Genomic DNA, 10,470 nt, shown 5'->3' with positions numbered 1-10,470 from the left:
GAAGGAAGGAAGGAAGGAAGGAAGGAAGGAAGGAAGGAAGGAAGGAAGGAAAGGAAGGGAAGGAGGGAGGGAGGGAGGGGCTTGCTTATAGATCTTTCTTATGTCAACTTCAGTAACATAAAGGGAAGATACAAATGACTTAGCCATAAATTTATCTCACACACATCAACAATCTCAACATCACTAACCATCACTAACCAAAATTTCTCACATCACGTGTCCCACTTACTCTCTCCTTATCTTCATGATCAAACTGTAGCATGAGGTATAACTTTGTAATAGAAGAAAGGGTCTGCTATTAATTTTCCAAATCTAGTTTCATACTTCCTGCAGACTGAAATGTATATGTCTGTGGCTAGCAAAATGAACGCTACTCTGATGATAATTCAAGTTGCCTCAAACATTGCAAAAGAAATAAAGCCTTGTAGAATGAAAACAACAACTTTGAAAGTATGGTTCGCAGGGAAGGATTAATACATAACAGGTATACTGTGATATTCTTTAGTATATTTGTTTTAGGATCAAAAGTAATCCAAATGGCAGCTCCTTTTCCAAGGCTAAATGAAATTTTGATGTGAACCTAGGTTTAATTTCTATTTCTGGACTGACACATTTTTGTGTCGGTCTCTGTTCTATCATGCAGTTAAGTATAAAAACTGAAAATCTGCTTTACCTTGAGGTCTCAATAAGGAAAGAATAAATGAGTTTCATTTTTGTTACTTTATCTGTCAACAACTACCAGGCTGATAGGAATCTTGGTGGTATGTAATCAAAGTCTTATGTACTGCAATAACACCATTCTTCCTCATTCACTGTAATTGTTTTTTTTTTTTTTTTTCTCTACCACAAAGCACTGTGATACTCTAACTATGCCCTTCCATATGCTGGTAAAATAATTCACCTATATTAGCAAAAGGATGGTAGCATAGTCCTTACATTGTCAATCAACTACTGGTACCCATGGTCTGGAAGGTTCTCCAATCCAATATAAAACTCAAATTATTTGTCTTCTATAACTGACTAGTAAATATTACCAAGATAATCAAAACCTTGGAGGGTGAACAAAGTTAAGTCGTGTTTAACCAAAAGTCTGGAGTAGTGTATTTAGTTTTTAGGTTCTCAAACCATTTGCATCCCTGTTGTCAGTGGAGGTGTTGGGGTCCTGTCCAGCTGCACATGAATGAGGCCTGCACCCTGGGAGCCTTCAGACCACCATTTCCCTTCAGAGCTCGATGCCTCCACACATAACTGGAAACAGGGACCCTTAAGGCCTATACAGATTGTTCCTTCTGTGTTTCATGTGGGTTGACGTACATGTGTTAGGTTACAAGTGCCAATACTGGAGGGATTCATTTTGCGTTTCCCATTCTTAGATCCTATGTACAGCATTTTACAAGGAAAGAATTCTGAGGTCACTTGAGCAAAGAGACAGCTTTGACACTCTTAGTTCTGAAATCCTTTAAACATCCCCAAGTTCTATACTGTAATACATATCTAGAATTTATGTATTTTTATAATTTAAATGCATTTTATATTAATTTTACATTCTGTTAAGCATTGTTTTGCAAATATAGTTTATACTCAACTATTGTCTGTCTTCCCAACTAAAATATAACCTCTGTGAATGCAAAGACATTATCTCTTAGCTCACTGCAGCACCCTCAGTGCCTAGAATATTACCTGTCTTATAATATGATCTGAATTCCTTAGTTAAATAAAATTCTCTTGGAAACCTATTGTAATGCCCTAATCCTTTCATTGCCTAGATGTTCTCTCTTGATTAAATAACATTTCATCACTTTTTATTTATATTTTTTCTCTATTCCCCCATCCCATCTCTCCTCCCCATCATCACCACCTACCCCCACACTTTTATTTTTAATTGAGTGCCTTCTAGGAACTGAGCACTGTCTGAATTTAAAAAACAAACACAACAACAACAGGAAAACTATGACCCCTGCCTTCAGAGCAGGGGAGAAGAAGGAAGCTAAACATATATAATCTGGTATGATTTAAAGAATGGAATTCTGGTTGAGAATATCAGAGAAGCATCTACCCCATATTGGGGGTGTCAAAGAAGACTTCTTGGAGAAATGGCTACTGGAAATAAGTTTTTGGAAAGGTGATTAGGAATTAGCCAGTCAGAAATACAAGCGAAAGAAATTTTTGACATCTGGGCAAAGGAGAAAAGACTCCAGGTCATAAAGTCATGGAAAATACAATTTGTTGGTAGATGTTCCTCAATTTTTCTTGACCTCCTAAAGCTACAATTTAATAAAGTGAATAATGGAACACAAACTTCTTCAGTAGCCCCAGAATCAACGTTAACTAATGTTTTTGCTGAAAGTCCTAGTGTACTGTTGTACAGTGTCACCTTCCAATGTTTCATATTCATGCATTCAACCAATACTTATTGAGTGCTTATTATGGGACTGTAGTAGTAAAATGAAATACCCAAAAATCTCTGTCCTCACAGAGCTTACATTCTGTGAGTGGAAGAATAAGCACAATAAATGTGTATATTTTATAGTTTATTAGATAGTGAAAAGTGATGAGAAAAAAGTGCCAGGTAAGGATGGTCAGACCCCCAGGAAGGGGAGAACTGCATCTCTTGCCTCTGCCTTTGTGTCAAACAAAGGGTGCCACTTAGGATTAAGCCACTATGCTTTCAAGACAATTGAGAAAGTAAAGCTATAATGTATTTATTATTATTTTAATAAGCTATCCTTCTAATTGCTTGTGTAACATAAATCAGCCTATGAATCAAATAAAAACACACTCTCAAATATTAAAATGATTGTTTCTTTCTATTGCTATTCCTTGTCTTAATAAACCAATAATTTAAACACAGCAGGTAGAATTTAGAAGAGTAAACACACGGAACCTGTTATAAATTTAGAAACAATGGACTCCATCATAACAGTAGCTCCTTTTACTGCCTTTCATTGGATGGAGTCAGGACTTAATGAAGTAGGATGGTTTTAAGGACATGGTGTATATTACCAGAAGGTAGACTGCTAATAGAATCAATTCCTAAAGTGTCCTAATCATTCAGAGTATGCTTTTGGATATATCTAAAATCATCTCACAGGAAAATTAACAGACCCACTGAGAAATTCAAAGTAGGGCATTTAGCAATACAAAAACGATAGATTTTAATATGGCTGATATTTAACTCCTTGTAATATTCAGATGAATATATGCCAATCCCGTGTGTGTGTGTATATATACATATATATGTTGAAGTATGGTTCTACATTGAAGCAAACAGATGTGATATATAAACCAATAAATCAGTAAATTGGTCTTCTCAATACTCTTAATACTCTATTTTTGCTTCCAACTTCCTAGTATTAGCTGCTTAATGTCTAGAATCGCATTAGTTAATTCATTTCTCGTGCTATCTTTTATTGAACTAGGAGAGGAAAACACACACACTTGCCTTCTGCCCTTCCACACATACCAGGTTTTCCTATCATTTAACTCAGAGCAGCACAGAACATAATCAGAGCTTTTACTTAAATTACACTGTACATGAACTTTGGTCAGGAAACCCTCTAGTGTGCACCCATGCAGTTCCTTGGGGGCTATAAGAATGAGAATGAAATTGCCCACCAGAGGAAGGTTAGTAACAATCATCGAAGTGTCTTGACTCAACGAAGCAATCACTTCCTTTCAAATCAGCTACATTAGCTAGAGAGGAAGAAAACTCTAATGCATTTGTGTGTTTCTCAGGAGTTTTGTTTTGTTTTGTTTTGGCCCCATTCTTGTTCTTTTCCTGTAAATCCACCTGCTTCAGCTCAGCTTTTCCTCGCCGATAACTGTGTTTTCTGTAATATACTATAAACTAAATAACTAAACAATTCGTATTTTGTCATTACAACCATGCACCAAAATTTTACCACAGAGGACATTCTCCTGAACAGCATTCTTTTTAAAGGCATAAAGCCTGGAAAAATAAAATTAAGTTTGATTCCTATGAACTTTATAAATAAATTTGGGAAAATGTCATATTTTTTCCCACTTTGAAAATCCAATAAAAGTATCTCCAGCTGAAATGTCCATGGGGCCAGAAAGTCTGCATAAATACAAAAACATAAGTTTAGAAATCAGGGGACTGCACTAGAATATAGGGGAATAGGGGCAATGTCGAACCTAAACACACTGTGCCATACTAAAATCCAAATACTATTTTTATAAAGTTGATTTACAAAACTATTTTGTAAATAAAAGGCAACTAAAAATACAAGAATATTTCTTAATGATAAAAAATAGTTATCCTAAACTAAGTCTTCATGTACTAAATATCAAAATAAAGCAACGACAACAACAACAAAAAAGCTCTCTTTTTTTTTTTAAACTTTAAGTTCGGGGATACATGTCCAGAATGTGCACGTTTGTTACATAGATATGTGTGTGTCATAGTGGTTTGCTGCACTTATCAACCAATCACCTAGGTTTTAAGCCCCACATGCATTAGCTATTTGTCCTGATGCTCTCCCTTCCCTTACCCCGCCCTCAACAGGCCTTGGTGTGTGATGTTCCCCTCCCTGTGTCCATATGTTCTCATTGTTCACCTCCCACTTATGAGTGAGAACATGCAGTGTTTGGTTATCTTTTCTGCATTAGTTTGCTGAAAATCATGGCTTCCAGTTTCATCTTTGTCCCTGCAAAGGACGTGATCCCATTCCTTTTTGTGGCTGCACAGCATTCCATGGTATACATGTACATTTTCTTTATCCAGTCTCAAAAAAATTAGTACAATGAGGACTTCGTTTAAGATAACTAACTCTTAAATATCAAAACAAAACAACAACCAAAAAAACAGTTATCTTAAACTAAGTCTTCACTGTATTAAATATCAAACACAACAACACAAAACAACCAAATAAAAAACGAATGACCAAAATATGAACTGTGACTTGGATATCCATCATGAATCTGATTATGTAACATTCTCCCAGAAATCTTGGCCAAAGCATAACTGGGGAAAAATAAGGAAAATATGTGCCAAAGTTATTGGAAAAATCCTATGTTGCATACACATAGAACGACAATGTGATTTCATGCCATGAAAACAAGAGATTTGACTTAAAATCTTTCAGGACAGAGAAGATGTTATTTGAATAATATCTTGGTAAACAGCCATATAATCATAAAGAATCATTAACTTTTCTAAATACCAACCATAGCCACTTTGAAGATATAATAAGTAATGTAAAGTAATGTAATCAAAACCTATTACAAAGCTCCAGATAACACTCAATAATTAATTAATTAATATTAGACTTTCATAGGAATCTACAGGTGGTGATCAAGATTATTAATCTTATTCAGAAACCCAAACTGAAAGGCACATGAGTAACAACATAATTAAAAACAGAGTCAGAGATAGAAGAAAAATCTATACCATTTTTCTTTCCTTTTTTAATTTTTGAGACAGAGTCACATTCTGTCACCCAGGTTTGAATGCACTGCCACTATCATAGCTCACTGCATCCTTGAGCCTCAAACTCCTGGGCTCAAGCGATCCCTTCACCTCAGCCACCTAAGTAGCTGGGACTACAGTCGTGCACCAACATGCCCAGCTAACTTTTTTATTCTTTATAGAGGGGGAAATATCTTGCCATGTTGCCCAGGCTTGTCTCAAACTCCTGGACTCAAGTGATCCTCTCACCTCAGCCTCCCAAGGTGCTGGGATTACAGGTATGCGCCACTGTATCTGGCCTTCTTCTTCTTCTTTATAGAAAGGCTAATATGTGAAAATTGGTCAGTTGCTAACAGAATATTCAAGAACTGGTACCATGTTGGACAAATTAGCTTTCTAAACTTTTTGTTTTTACTTCCTTCCCAAATCTTGTGGGTATTTGATATATCGGTGACTTGAAAATCTAAATAGGATTAACAGTTGAAGTTTGCTAACAAATTATAATCAATTGATCCATATTCTTTCTTCCCCAAGGCCCTCCCTCACGGTAAATTATGAGGCACTTTAACTTGCAAATCACCAGAGTGCTGTGGAGTGGCTAACTACTGCTGGACTTTATCCCACGGTACCCCAAGGCATTCATGCATCATGTGCTCACTGGACCTAGAATCCTCAAGGAGCTGAAGCACTTCCCTAACTTCTAAACAGGAAGATGCTACCAGTACATAAGTAATTGTGGTAATTCAAAGGTTAAGTATAAGCATATTGTTTTTTCTCACATTTAAAAGTTCCCCAAAAGTCATATCAAAGTACGGTTTCTTTCCTGCGAGTTTGAAGCTTGACAACATTAGCTTACATGTAAATAAGTTAATGAGTAGAGTTTGGAAAGTTGCCTTTCAGATTATAAAGTACCTGATCTTAGACATCAGTCACCCTTCCAATCTTTCCAATTTTGCCTTCATTCATTTAACAATTCATGCTCCTTGTGGATCTAAGATTACTTACATATATGTATTGTATTTAAGGGCTCATTCTGGTAATAGCCTTTCAGCACACTGAAACACACTCCGATATGAAACAATCAATATAATGGGTTATTGGGTTTAGTTTAAACGAAATAATCTTTTTTCTTAAAAATCTTGTAATTTATAGACAAAATCCATCTCATGAAGCAAAGGATTCAGGCCTTTCCATGTTTTTCTTTTCTCTTTTTACACTGGGTTTTTGGTCAATTATTCTGATAAAAGCTATGGAAAACTTATTTTCTTGTTAATTTTTTCAACTTGATTTAAATTTTTAAAGCCACTTGCTGAAGGTCCAAGAAAGCTTATTTCCTACTAAATTGTTTTTGATAGCAAACAAAAAGTGTCCAAAAGAAACTCTAAATGAAATTATTTGGAGATTAAAGACTAATCTAAATTATGCTAAAAGCATAAAATTCTAAGCATAGAAAACATATGCCGAAAGCATAAAATACTAAAGTCATGAGAAATTTTTCCAGTAAAATTCTTGTTATACTAAAATTGAAACTATTCACTTTGGGAGGCCCAGGAGGGTGTATTAACTGATGTCAGGAGTTCAAGACCAGCCTGGCCAACATGGCGAAACTCCATCTCTACTAAAAATACAAAAATTAGCCGGGCATCATGGTGCATGCCTGTAGTTCCAGCTACCCGGGAGGCTGAGGCAGGAGAATGACTTGAACCTGAGAAGTGGAGCTTATAGTGAGCCGAGATAGTGCTACTGTACTCCAGCCTGGACGACAGAGCAAGACTCTGTCTCAAAAACATAAAATAAAAACAAAAATGGAACCATTGAATTCCAGCTAAAATGATGGCCAAATGAAGTTTGAAATTTATATGGAAATTAATTGATACAGTGAAACTTCATATTCTAGTAGCAAAAAAAAGAGTCCTTTTGAAATTTTTATGTAATATTTAAGCAGAGGTAGGTATAATTCGGTAATCCGACCAACTGCTTAGACACTGACTGCATCACTAATATATTGGAAAACTGAAGTCTTTCCCAGGTTTTTTTTTCCTACATAGCCATGTTTATATTAAGAAAGTCATTGGACCTCTAAAAAATCACCTATATCATCTCTAGTTTTACTTTTTCTATGAGTCTAAGATTCTCAAGCATCCTTTTTACTATCATATAGATTCTTGTGCTCACATTTTTATTTTAAAGGTATATAAATTTGAATGACGTATAAACCCACTGGTTTAAATGTATGAATCCATCTGTCATCAGTGAACTGGAATAGTAATGTCTTTGGATGTTAAAACAATTCTCACAAAGATTATTTCTTCAATGACCTATGGCAGATTTTATAAAACATTATTTGCAAAATCATACATTGGAGGTTTCATTAACGTGGATTTGAAGCGACAATGTAAAACTAACTATGCTTAAGAGGTAGTTAAGTGTCACCACTGGCATCAATTTTAGCATTAACAGAAACAGAAAAGGACAACACAAACAGATATTCTGGTAATTTCCTGGGCAAATCTGTCTGATTACCTGGGGGTAGGCAGTTCCCCTGAGGAAAAATAAATTAATAAATAAGTTTTTTCTTATTCTGCTGACATTTCCAAAACTCAAATGTTTGATTAAAATGCTCCTTCTCCAGCTGGACAAGCACTGTCTTGGAACTCTGCTGTTCCATTTTTTTCATTTGTTTGTTGTTGTTGTTGTTGTTGTTGTTTAAACCAAAAAAAGACAGGAAAGGAAACAAATTTATTTTTATAAACTGACCAAATATTTTATACATCTAATATTTATATAAAATATTTCTGTATTTCAATAAAAAGGATGCTTTCCTGAGGATTTATTTTTAGCCTTCCAAATCAATGAAAGAGATTCAAACCACTTAGGACCCCAATGGTTTCTGAAGACACAAATCCAGGTCAGTTCAATAAACCTAAAGAAAATGATTTTCCTATATATTTTCTTTTCCTTAATAATTGTTTAAATGTCTCAAAGCAAAAAAAAAAAAAAAAAAAACTATTTTGTAAATGGTCTATAAATTTTATTTAGCACTTGTTTTCCATCTTAAGGGAAAAACAGCTATAAATGAAAAAAATGTAAACAGTTTTATACAATATCACTTCTAAAATAATCTAGGCTACGTGCACTACTGGGAAAAACAATTCTCATCACATAATTGCTCAGACAATTTGAATTATGCACTTAACACAAGTGCTTATGTTATTTCTATTACAAATTTTTGTACATGTGTATTTCTAATGGCCAGAGTGGTCTCAAGGTAAATTTAGGGTCACAGTTATTACCCTAACCCAGGATTTCTCTACCTCAGGCACAACTGCTATGGATCCCTATCCTTTATTCTAACTACCTCTCATCTCTTCCAGAAGGATCTAAGTCCTGAGATCACATATGTTCAGAACTCACTCCTCTCCACATTTCTGGAATGTCTACCATTTTCCTTCCCTACTCTCAGCCTTCAGCATTGCTGCCTGCTGTCAAGGATTCTATGCTGACCACCATGCTCTACAAACCACCAGCGTCTCCACATCCATCATGAAACAACTGGTGGCACCTCCAGTCCACAAAGCCACATGGACAGCACTTCCTGTCAGTGCCAGAGCTGCTGCTGGGGTCACCTCCATTGACTACTGTCGCCTCTAACACTGATTCTTGCTGGTGCCCATTGCAGGCCATGCCACATTCTCTCCAATATCTTCCTAGTTCTGATCAAACCTTGCACTCACACCTCTGTCCATCCGATGTTCTATCAGCAATGCTAAGTGAAGGGGTCCAGTATATGTCATCTCCCAGCTCCTACCCACCACATGCTGCTCCTCCGTGTTACACAGAGGCCCCCTACAACTGATGGAGATCTCAGTTTTTACTCCAAGCCCCTCCCACTAACTCCCCAGAATAAATGCCTGAGGATTAGACCACAGGACAATACAATTGGCAAACATTGTACTGTAATCAAAATTACCTTTCCTCTCTGGCCCTGAGATATTGGCATGAGATCAGGCTTGTGTGCCTGACTGTCTCTTTCCTTAGAATTAGTCTCTTCCCAGGAGGCATCTTAGTCTTTCTTAAAATGAAAATGCAACAAATGAACTAGTCGAATGGTGACAAAAGACAGCTTAGTGAAGTTGGATTTAATATGAAATTTCATTAATATAGTACAGCTTCTTATTCTAATTGCCAAAAAGTATTTTTTTTTAATTTCACCCAATATTTAAAGGGAACTAAGTTGAAAAAAGAAAGCATTTTTGGAGTCCAAGTGCTAAGATATTGACCACATCATTGATGTATCAGAAAACCTAAATTTCTGTCTCTGTTTTTTCATTGCAAGCCTGTGTTCATTTTAGGCCACTTTAATCCACAAAGCCTCAGATGTGCTCAGTCCTAAACTGAACATGGCTTAACTGAACTGAAGTGGAATCCCAATTATACTATTATGGTATGTCTACACACACACACACACACACGCGCGCTTTTGTTTTGGCCATATATCCACACATTCATTCTTTTATTCATTGAATAAAAGGTATTTATAAAATAGATGTCAAAATCATATATGAGCACATATTATGTGTTTGAGAGTGACAGATGAATCTTGATCAACTGCAATTTTTTTCTTTTCTTTTTTTTTTTTTGAGATGGAGTCTCTCTCTGTCACCCAGGCTGGAGTACGGTGGCGCAATCTCAGCTCACTGCAATGTCTGCCTCCCAGGTTCAAGCGATTGTCCTGCCTCAGCCTACCAAGTAGCTGGGATTTCAGGCATGCACCACCACGCCTGGCTAATTTGTGTATTTTTAGTAGAGATGGGGTTTCGTCATGTTGGCCAGGCTGGTCTCAAACTCCTGACCTCAGGTGATCCAACCACCTCGGCCTCCCAAAGCGTTGGGATTACAGGCGTGAGCCACCGCGCTCAGCCTGATCAACTGTAACCTAAACACAGGAACATCTTGTTTGATTGCTCTTCACTTTATTATGCTTTGCAGATAACGCATTTTTCATAAATTGAAGGCTTTTTTTTTTTTTTTTTTTTTTTTTT

General features: G+C 36.2%; 1 protein-coding gene across 1 annotated transcript in view; it reads right to left on the bottom strand.

Annotated features, from left to right (window-relative positions):
- The window catches only part of OFCC1 (orofacial cleft 1 candidate 1), a 496,016-nt gene that overhangs the window by 189,833 nt on the left and 295,713 nt on the right, over window positions 1-10,470 (bottom strand). The window lies entirely within an intron of this gene.

Source organism: Piliocolobus tephrosceles, chromosome 5 (assembly GCF_002776525.5).
Source record: "Piliocolobus tephrosceles isolate RC106 chromosome 5, ASM277652v3, whole genome shotgun sequence".
NCBI classification, from domain to species: domain Eukaryota; kingdom Metazoa; phylum Chordata; class Mammalia; order Primates; family Cercopithecidae; genus Piliocolobus; species Piliocolobus tephrosceles.
Note: the sequence above shows the minus strand (reverse complement) of the source record. Positions and strands in the feature narration are given on the sequence as shown.